Below are 10,384 nucleotides of genomic sequence, written 5' to 3'. Positions count from 1 at the left end.
AAAAATCATATGTTTCTATATTCATCATATTTGTCATTTCTTATAGCATAGTAATATTACATTACATTCATGTACCTATTCCCTGATTAATGCACACCTATTTTGGTTTCAAATTCTTTGCTATCACAAAAGGCACTGCTGTAAATATTTTGGTATTTATTTTGTTGTTCAGTCATTTCCAACCCTTTGGGTCTCCATTTGGGGTGTTCTTGGCAAAGATACTGGAGTGGTTTGCTATTTCCTTCTCCAGCTCATTTTATAGGTGAGGAAATTAAGGCAAACAGGGCTAAGTGACTTGCCCAGGGTCACACAGCTAGTAAGTGTCTGATTTGAACTCAGGTCTTCCTGACACCAGGCCCTGCACTCTATCTACTGCATCATCCAGCTGCCCCTTTTGGTGTATATGAGTGCATTCTTTTTATCAATGACCTCCTTTGGGTATAAGCCTAGTAATGAAGTCTCTGAGTCAAAGGATATGAACATTTTAGTCACTTTGCATAACTACCCATTCCTTTCCAAAATGGTTGTAATGTTTAAATCTTTCTTTTTAAAATTTCCACCCATTCTTCCTAATTCTGTCCTTTCACAGGCCAAGCAGAATGAGTCTAACCTCTTCCTTGCAACAATCCTTCAAATATATGAAGGCAACTCTCTTCTCTCCCTGTTTCTTCTCTTCCCCAAGTCGAGCTTCTAATCCTCATAAAGCATGAATTTGAGGCACTTCCGACTCTTCATTGATACTTCTCTGATTCTGTCACTCATTTCCTAAGGGGTGAATTGCTCCTCCATATAAAACAAGGATGAGCATGCTTTCACATCCCTGGATGAAAGCTGCTACACAAGCAAAAAGAACCCTGTTTACAAGTAATTATCACCCACCTTTATAATTCCATTGCAATTCATAAATTGCTCTGGCTGCAGCCTCTGAAACATTACCCTTTCTTCTTGGCTCACGAACCCTGAAGGCACCCAGCAGTTGTATTTTTTTATACCATTGGGTCATTAAAATGAATGATTTTTGCATTCCCCTAGCTTGCAGGGCTGATCCTCTCAAATGAAAAGTGAACTAAGCACTGGGGTCAGCTCCAAGCATCCCAGTGTGTTCCTCATTAAGACTTGGAACCACAAGGAGAGGAAGATTCAGTCACCTTCCTGAATGGCTCAGTAGTAAAAAGCTTATGGGTTATTATGTGAGACTCTGTCCAATGCATCCCCACCATCCCCCACTTTCATTTACTTGCCCCAGGATTTTCCCAACATCCATTAAAGTAAACCCCACTTTCTGTTAAATATAGTTCTGTCTTCTAGCATGAATCACAATTAAGCTATTTCTCTAGTTTGCGCTGTGAACTCTTTCCCATGGCATTATCCTGGGCTCAGAACCCATTCAACAAGCATTAATTAAGGGCCTACTACAGGCCAGGGCCATCAAGAAAGGCCTCATGTAGATGGTTAGGTCTGAGCTGGACTTTGAAGGGAGTTAGGTATCCTGAGAAACAGAGATACTGACATCCACTGTTCTAGACATTGAATGGAGAACTACCCATACACACGTACACACAAAAATTTGAAATATATGCAAAGTAATATGGTGGGTGGAGGGAGGGCACTAGCAACTAGGGGGATGGTCTCAAGTAGGAGTTAGCCCATGGGCTAATCAGTGAATGAAACTAAGGATGCTAAAAGGCAGAGGTGAGGAGGGAATGCGTTCCAGGCATGGAGGCCAGCTCATGTAAGGGCACAGAGGTGAGATGAGGAATGACAAGTAGATCAGTTTGTTTAGAAAATAAAGGGTACAGAGGGAGGCACAAGAAGTGTCTTTGGAAGGCAGGCCCTAAATAGAAACATGAGGAAATCCCATAGGCCTGGTATAAAGTGGAAGTCAGGGAATTAAGGCCTAAGGTCCCAGAATCAAGGAATTGGTATGAGATAAGCAACAGGAGAGAAGGCATGGTATAGTGCATAGAGAGCTATCCTTGGAGTCAAGTAGAAATGGATTCAAGTCCTTTCTCAGACACATTCTGGCTGGGTGATCCTGAGGAAGGCCTTTAACCTTTCAGTGCCCTGACCACCTGTGCTTTGGGAATATCTATTTGGCACCCATGAGACTGTGGGTAAACACAGACCATGGCATTGTTTGAAGCCTCATTTGGAAAGAGCAGAGAAGGCTGCAGCCAGGTATTTCCAGTACACATAGAGGTCAGAAATGTCCTGCAGAAAAGCCAAGATAATACATTAGAACACAGGTAGTGGAATTAATGGGCCAGAGACAGGAAGCAGTGTTATGACCAAAATATTGTTTCTCTCTCTCTCTCTCTCTCTCTCTCTCTCTCTCTCTCTCTCTCTCTCTCTCTCTCTCTCTCTCTCCCTCACTCCCTTTCTCTCTCTTTCCTTCCTTCCTTTCTTCCTTCTTTCCATCCTTCCTTCCTTCCTCTCTTCCTTCCTTCCTTTCTAATCTGTACTTTCATTAGCATAAGGAATTCCAGGAGAGGAACTCCCTCTGTCAATACACACCTGTATCTACCCTGAAAGCCTTAGAGAATCCCCTGGGGCAATGAGAAATTAAGTGACTTATATTGTCCACAATTAGAACATGTCTAAGGCATCTCTTGAATGAACCCAAGTCTTCCTTACTCTGAGGACAGCTCTGTAGCTACTGTACCATGACACTTCTCCTTGTTGCTTACTCTATGCCAAATCCTTGATTCTGAGACCCTGGACCTTGCCTCCCTAGACCTTATATCATTGCTAGGCCTGGGACTTCCTTATGTTTAGGGCCTAGTTTCTATTTTAGATACCACTGCTACCTCTGGCCCTTTAAACTTCCATGTTACCAACATTGGCTCCTGCTTCAAATACCTCTATTGCCTCTGGCTCTTTGAATTCAACCCCTGGATGTCTGCCCCCTGACTTCTCCCTGCTTGCCTTTTGATTCTGTGCCACACACCCCCCCCCCCACTGCCTGTGGGGAACATTCCAAATGAAATCTCTGGAAGGCTTCAGTCAGCACCGCAGAACCTGCAGTAACTTCATTCCCTATACGGTCCCAATCTCAGGTCCTTCCAAGGACGAGATCATGAAAAAGAGAATATTCCTCTCCAGCTTCCACTGAATTCACCACAGATGAACTGCTCCTCATTGCCTTCTGTGGCAATAGCCATCTATCAGTAGAAGTGGGAATGATACAGATGTAATATTTATCAATCAATCAATATTTATTATATATCTATTTTGTGCCAGGCACTGTGTTAAGTGCTGGGGATACAAAAAGAAGCAAAAGACAGTCTCTGCCTCATCTAATGCTCACACAAAACACTCTATCTCTCATTTATGGGTTTTTGCACTAACTATTCTCTATGACTGAAATTCTCTTTCTAGTTTATGGGACTAGAGTATCAGAGTTACATGGATGTGTCTTACTTTGCAAAACACGTCTATTTCTGAAAATTGGGGAGGAGGATATATCAAGTTTTAGAAAATGGTATCACATTTGAAAACCACTAGGAAAGACATTACTTAATGTAAACATTGGTCAATTATTTTTGTAATGTGAATAATCATACCTAATTTATCAGTTTCATAATGTTTTTATATCTCATATTTCCTCCAATGTGTAATCAATCATCTTCTAATTGAACTCCCTACCTCAAGTCTCTCTCTACTCCAATCTGTCCTGGACATAGCTGCCAAAGATTTTCCTAAAGCATAGATCTGACCGTGTCACCCCTTACAAAATCAACTCCAATTGGCTCCCTAGAGATCAAACATAAACTCTGCCTTTCCAGTATTCTTAGACATAGCTCCTTTCCATATACTTCTTCCTACCTCTGTAACATCCTAACTGATGTTCCAACACGAGACACTCCACCTCCCATCTCTGGCCCTTTGCACTGACTGTCCCTAGGCCTGGAATTCTCTCCTTCCTCCCCTCCATCTCTTAAAATCCTTGGCTTTCTTCAAGATGCAGCTCAAGTACCGAGTTCTGCAGGAGCCCTTTCCGGTTCCCTCAGGTTTTAGTGCTTTTCATTTGGGCCATGTGGTCGCTCCCTTTAGAATGAAGACAGGTTCCATTTTTACTTTCTCACTGTATGTATCCCCTGGGCTCAATACAGTGCCTGGCACATAGTAAATAATGAATAAATACTTTTTGAATGTTAGATTGATTGGCAGATGATGGTTAAATTCCAGCACCCCATCAAAGCCTGAGAGAAAAACAAAAGAGACAGAGATTTCAGGAATGAGGAGGTGATAGGGCCTCTGAGCTCTACCAAGGCCAGACTCCATCTGGAAGACAGAGTTCAATACAGTGTAAGAATATCAATAGGAGGCCATGGCCATACACCGAACATGGCGGCAGGGGAGGAGGGGGCTCAGGCTTCCCCAGACTAATGGTCTTAAAGGTAGGCGGGTCCCCTCAGACTCAGCCTCGCCCCGACAGCCAGACGCTCTTGTACAAATTAATAGCAACACTGCACGATGATGGACCCAGAAGAGGAGGAAGCTATAGAAGAAATTACATTTAAAAGTGACACTGTGCTGTCTGATGTGAATCTAAATCCCAAACAAAAGGCACCTCATGGTGCATCTGAATGCTGTTGGCCAACTTGTCTTTCTGTCTCAATTCAAACTTCTGTGGAACAAAGATTCTTGGAGAGATACTCAAGTTAAGCATAAAAAACAAGAAGACATTCAAATAGAAAATACTGTACATGATGACAGAAGTATTCAGGACTCCTGTGGCAAGAATAGCAATGGTATAGATTTTCTGAACAGGAACGAAACTCAGACTTGCCCTTGTATGAGAATAGAAGCTCTGTTAGATACAATGGTGACTTGGAAGTGGTAAGAAGACCACAGGTTTTCTCTGAGACAAAACAAAAAGAGCCACCAAGAAATAAGATAATGGGGCAGCTAGAAGCACCGGCCCTGGATTCAGGAGTCCCTGAGTTCAAATCTGGCCTCAGACACATAACACTTACTAGCTATGTGACCCTGAGCAAATCACTTAACCCCATTGCCTAATCCAAAAAAAAAAGAAAGAAAGAAAGAAAGAAAGAAAGAAAGAAAGAAAGAAAGAAAGAAAAGAAAAGAAAAGAAAAAGAAATAAGATACATCTTAAAATTCTAACCCAGGGGGTAGAAAATTTGAATGAAAAAGAGCAAGAAAATATCCACCACAATATGGTTAAAATAGAGCATACCATGGCCACCCCTCTGGAAGACGTTGGCAAATAGGTGTGACAAGGAGCTTTCCTTCTAGTTGACTACATCCTGTTCCAATGTGACCTGCTCAAACATTGCACCGTGCTTGAGGTTGGGACCGGCACCAGGATTGCCAGCATCATCACAGTAACGGTTGCTGAGACTGTTTACCGCACAGATGTGGGTGAAGATCTCCTGACTGTGTGCAAATGGAATGTTGCCCTAAACAGGAACCTGACTGCAACAGGAGGAGGTGCGATTAAGGTTAAAAAACTGGATCAGCTGAAAAATGACTTATGCACTTATCCTCAAGTTCCTTTCAGTTGGTCTGAAGAAGAAATTTCTGACTTACATGCTCATACTACTACCATAATGGCAGCTGATGTTTTTTACGATGATGACCTCACAGATGCTTTATTTAAAACACTCTACAGAATTACTCCCAATTTGAAAAATGCTTGTACAATCTTCTTATCAATAGAGAAAAGACTAAACTTCACACTTAGACATTTGGACATTACATGTGAAGCTTACAATCATTTTTGATTTTTCCTAAATGATCTAGAGAAACTCAAAGATGGCAAAATGAGTTTATTGTAGAGCCAATTGAAGCTACTTTCCCCCAGTTCCTTGTTTATGAACATATAGAGCAGTTGGAACTCTGGAAGATTGTTGCTGCTCCAATAAGTTGGTCTCTCGTGCGAACAAGGCTGAAAATATTCCCCTAAGTCGGTTTACGGCAGAGTTCTTTCTAAACAGTATTTTCAATAAAATCAAAAGCTACCAAAAGAAAAAGAATGTCAATAGGCTAGAGAGCTCAGAAAAGAGGGCAACCAGTATGGTGATGGGCATTTCGTTCATATCCCATGAAGATCCATTTGTGCTTTCAGAAGAATTAAAATTATAAATAATTCAAAGAAGCCGTGGTGGGTGTAAAATCGGTATAGATGCTAAAAATGTTGAGGAAAATGAGAGGTTGGATCTAGTAGCTTACTGAGTCGTGAAGAGAAAGCCAGTTGAGAGACACTGATTTGTTGTCCAATGTCTTCCTTAGATGTAGGGTGCACACACTCCAATAATAATAACATTGTATTATCCTGGTCTTGGAGCAGCATTGCATTGTCCTATACATTTTGCTTGGCCTTACAGTGGGCAGGAGAGAAGATAAAGAAGTAGGTTAATTCCAACACTTGTCACAGTGCTTGCACTTGGCCCATAGGAGACGCTTAATAAATGTTTACTGAATGACTGAATTGGGATTTATGGGATCATAGCTTTGGAATTGGAAAGGACCTTATAGTGGGCATATAATCTAAACCCCTCAACTTTATAGGTGAGGAAACTGAGATCTAAAGAAGCTAAGGGATTTGCTCAAGACCACATAAGAAACCAGGTGCTGAAGGGCCACAAAATCATGCCAAATGAGGATCAGTTGAGGAAGTGAGAACATTTAGCCTGGAAAAGAGAAGACTCAGGAGGGCCATGATATTTTTCTTCAAAGATTGGAAAGTCTGTCATGAGGGGAAGAGCTTAACCTTATTCTGTTTGGGCTCTAAAGGCACTTACTAGCCGTGTGACCCTGGGCAAGTCACTTAACCCCAACTGCCTCCCCCCCCAAAAAAGTATCCAAAGGGTTATCACATAAAAGAGGCTTATTTTGCTTACTCCAGAAAGCAGGATTAATATTAAGGTGTAGAAGTTGTAGCAAGATTTAAGAATACTGTTATTTACCTCTGAGTTGGAAGGGGAGAAAATTGGGCAGAAATCATTAGGATAACACACTACTACATTGTGTGGACTTAGAGTGGATGATTTAGAGAAGAACATGGACTTGAATCTCACAGGAGGCAGTGATGTGAATAAGTTGCAAGCTGCACTATTAGAGGGATGGCCCACATCTGTGAGGTCACTGATCTATTGAAGTCTTCTTCTTGGATGGCCTTAGGTCTCTCCAAGCGAAGAAGAACCTCAGTGAATAATGTATACATACATATTTGAGCTTCTGCTCTGTACCTTAGCCTCGTGGCCAAAATTGCTTTTCCCCACCTCCATGTTTTAGACCACCTCCATGGAACCAGATGAGAACTATAGAAAAGCTGTGACAAGAAATTGCTTACCCACCCATGTCTCCTTGAGACTGTCATCCCTCTGCGTGCACTTCCTGTTGCATTGCTCTTATACTCGGACAGACTCTGACCTCAGATGACTTACTTTGGCTTTGAATTGCTTTTGAATTTGAGACCATCTTGTTTTGCCTTCTTGGATCTCTGAGACCTTGCTGCTTATTCTGTTGTATGCTGATACAGTTGTGATGACTCGATTCTCCTACTTTCTAGCTGTGTGACCTAGGGCAAGTCATTTAACCTCTCTTGGCCTCAATGTCTCATCTGTAAAATGAGGGTATTGAACTAGATGACTTCTAAGGTCCCTTCCAGCTTTAGATATATGATACTGTTTTGTTATAATCCTATTCTATTCCAATAGTATGATTAGCCATACTTGTCCTACTAACAAATCAACTATCTTTGACATATGTCAGACTCCCCTAATACAGTTATCCTTTCCACATCGTTGGGGTTATGGGCACGGTGTCCTACTCCCTTCCCCTACCCCATGACCTGGAAAGTCCATAAAATTTTTTTGGTTCTCCCTTCGTACCAGAGAAGAAGTCTGAATTTTTTTCTTTTTTTTTAATGGGGTGTTTACAGTATCATATTGTAAAATTTGGGTTAAATATTTGGTCAGAGGCTTTGTGTTGTAAGTTGGCCTTCACGTGTCATCTGCAGCTTCCACAAAACTCCCCTTTTAATTTCTTATGCTGACCCATGATATATCAAAACCGCAAGAAAGAAAGTTGAGGTATGGAAGGGATAATTGTATTTACCAGTATGTCCTAGATGCCACCGATGACTTTCCTGGCCATGCTCCAATGCTGACACCCAGAATCTCACTCTCCACCCTCCTGCCATTCTCTCCATCTAGCCTGGCTTGTCCTGGACAGATTGGAAAGTTACTTCACCATGACAAACCAGCATGACTCACAGTCTGTGCCTTCTGGGATTAGAATCCCACGGCCTACATGTATAAGGAAATCTGCATCTTTATGTAGCAAGTATTTCCAAAATACAGAACAGATGTATTCTGTTTTTCAGCATAGTGGGTTGCTTGAAACTATAAGCCTAGTGGCACAAAGCGCTGCAGTTATCCCTTTCCTCCCCCAAATTCCAGCTTTGTGGAAGTCTTCACAGTTACTGTTTCTGCCACTAGATGGTGCTTGAGCTTCAGTAAGGCAACCTGCTGACTGAGTGCATCCTTCTAGTTTGGACAGCCTTGAGAGAGGCAAGCTGAAGTCACCACCCAATAAATAAGCAAATGAGGGGGAAAGAAGACATTGGTTTGTTTATTTTAATGACAGTAGGAGAACGTGTTCGACCCTGAGTTTTTCTTTCCCTTCATTATCTACGACATGCAGTATAGTGCAGATAAAAACATAAGCTCAAAATCAGGAAGATGCAGGTTTGAGTCTCACTTTTGACACCTAGTGTCTGTGTAATCCTGGGAAAGCCACTTAGCCTCACTGTGCTCTGGTGTCCAAGTGCATTGGTAGAAGGCGTTTCACCTCACATGTTCGGTCTCTACATTCTATTATCTAGAGAGAAGGCAGTAAAGATAAGGAAGTGTGGAAACCTAGATCGGAACAGCTGATTGTAGATTCCTTAAGTTGGAAAGGAGCTTAAAGGTCATGTAGTTTAACCTCTCACCTAACTAACCCAGAAATCTCTTCGCAGTGTCCCTGACAGATAGATACCCACTTTCTACATGAACATTTATAGTAATGAGGGACTTATTATCTAACAGAACCAACTATTACATTTTGGTAGCTCTTTCTGAAGAAAAAATGAGCGAGAGAAAGAGAGAGACAGAGACAGAGAGAGAAGAAAAAAGAATAAACATTTTAAAAATTGTCTTCTTTCTGCTGAAATCTCTCTCCCTTTAGCTGCCACCCATTGGTCCTAGTCATATCATCTGAAGCCACTCAGACTAAACTTCAATCCCTCTGCCACATAAAAAGCCTTCCAGTTTTATAAACCTCCCTCTCCAAACTCCTTATCCCCATCCCACCAATAAACCTTCATTTGATCAAGCTAAATAGACCCTGTTCCTTTAATTCTTCCTCAAATGACATAGTTCCCAGGCCCTTAACCATACTGTTTCCTTCTTAATGAACTATAGGTTACCAGTGTCCCACACAAGTCTTACTAGGGCAGAGGTCCATAGGGACTATTGCATCCCCTGGGCTAGACATTATACTTTTAATAACGGCCTTGCAGTCACCTAGAACATGCAGGTCTTTTTCAGAGGAAGTACTTATCAAACCTTATCATCATTCTCCACTTGTGTAACTAATGTTTTGAATCTGAATGTCGGCAGTCACAGTCATCATTCTCAAAATGAATGTTCTTAGCTCTAGCCCATCTGTCCAGTCTCACATACATGTATAGACATGTGTGCATGAATGTATGTATATTCTATCTTTGAACCAGTTCATATGACAGTGAGGTTCAAGCGTTTCCTGCTCCCCTCCCCCATTGCAAAAATCACTTCCTTTTGAGCCTCTTTATTGTGAGATAATTTTCCTCATTCCTTTCCAACTCCTTCCCAGTGTGTCCCTTCTTTTTCTTATGAGATCATCTGAATTCTTGTCAGTGACAGTAGTGGGCACTCTGGAGAGAACAGAACCAACATCTTTCAGTATCCTGTAACACACCAGTCAAAGTCTGCAGAAAAAAAAGAAAAAAGTGGAGGGTAGAGAAGGGTTAGAGAAGTCATGGGAAGAATGGCACCGGTGAGAATGGCAGAGACCACTGGGCATCCCCAGCTGAGGTCTGTAGAAAGATTTTTAATGGGGGGAAAAAAGAAAAAGAAAATACAAAAGAAACACAAAAGAGAAGTTGTCCAACATGACACCTTGGTTAGAGTACCAGGCCTGGAGTCTGGAAAAGATCTTTGTAAGCTCAAATCTGGCCTTATACATTTACTAGCTGTGTGACCCTGGGCAAGTCACTTAACTCTCTTTGCCTCAGTTTTCTCATATGTAAAATGAGCTAGAGAAAGAAAGGGCAAACTACTCCAGTATTTTTGCCAAGAAAACCCCAAAATGGTGTTACCAAGAGTCAGGCACT

At 41.7% G+C, this 10,384-nt stretch overlaps 1 pseudogene; it reads left to right on the top strand.

The window, feature by feature from the left end:
- Positions 1-4,476: 4,476 nt before the first annotated feature.
- On the top strand, positions 4,477-5,929 carry LOC114054042 (annotated as a pseudogene).
- The last annotated feature ends 4,455 nt before the right edge of the window (positions 5,930-10,384 follow it).

Source organism: Vombatus ursinus, unplaced genomic scaffold (assembly GCF_900497805.2).
Source record: "Vombatus ursinus unplaced genomic scaffold, bare-nosed wombat genome assembly UNPS02014812.1, whole genome shotgun sequence".
In the NCBI taxonomy this organism is placed as follows: Eukaryota; Metazoa; Chordata; class Mammalia; order Diprotodontia; family Vombatidae; genus Vombatus; species Vombatus ursinus.
This window is presented reverse-complemented; position numbering and strand designations above follow the sequence as displayed.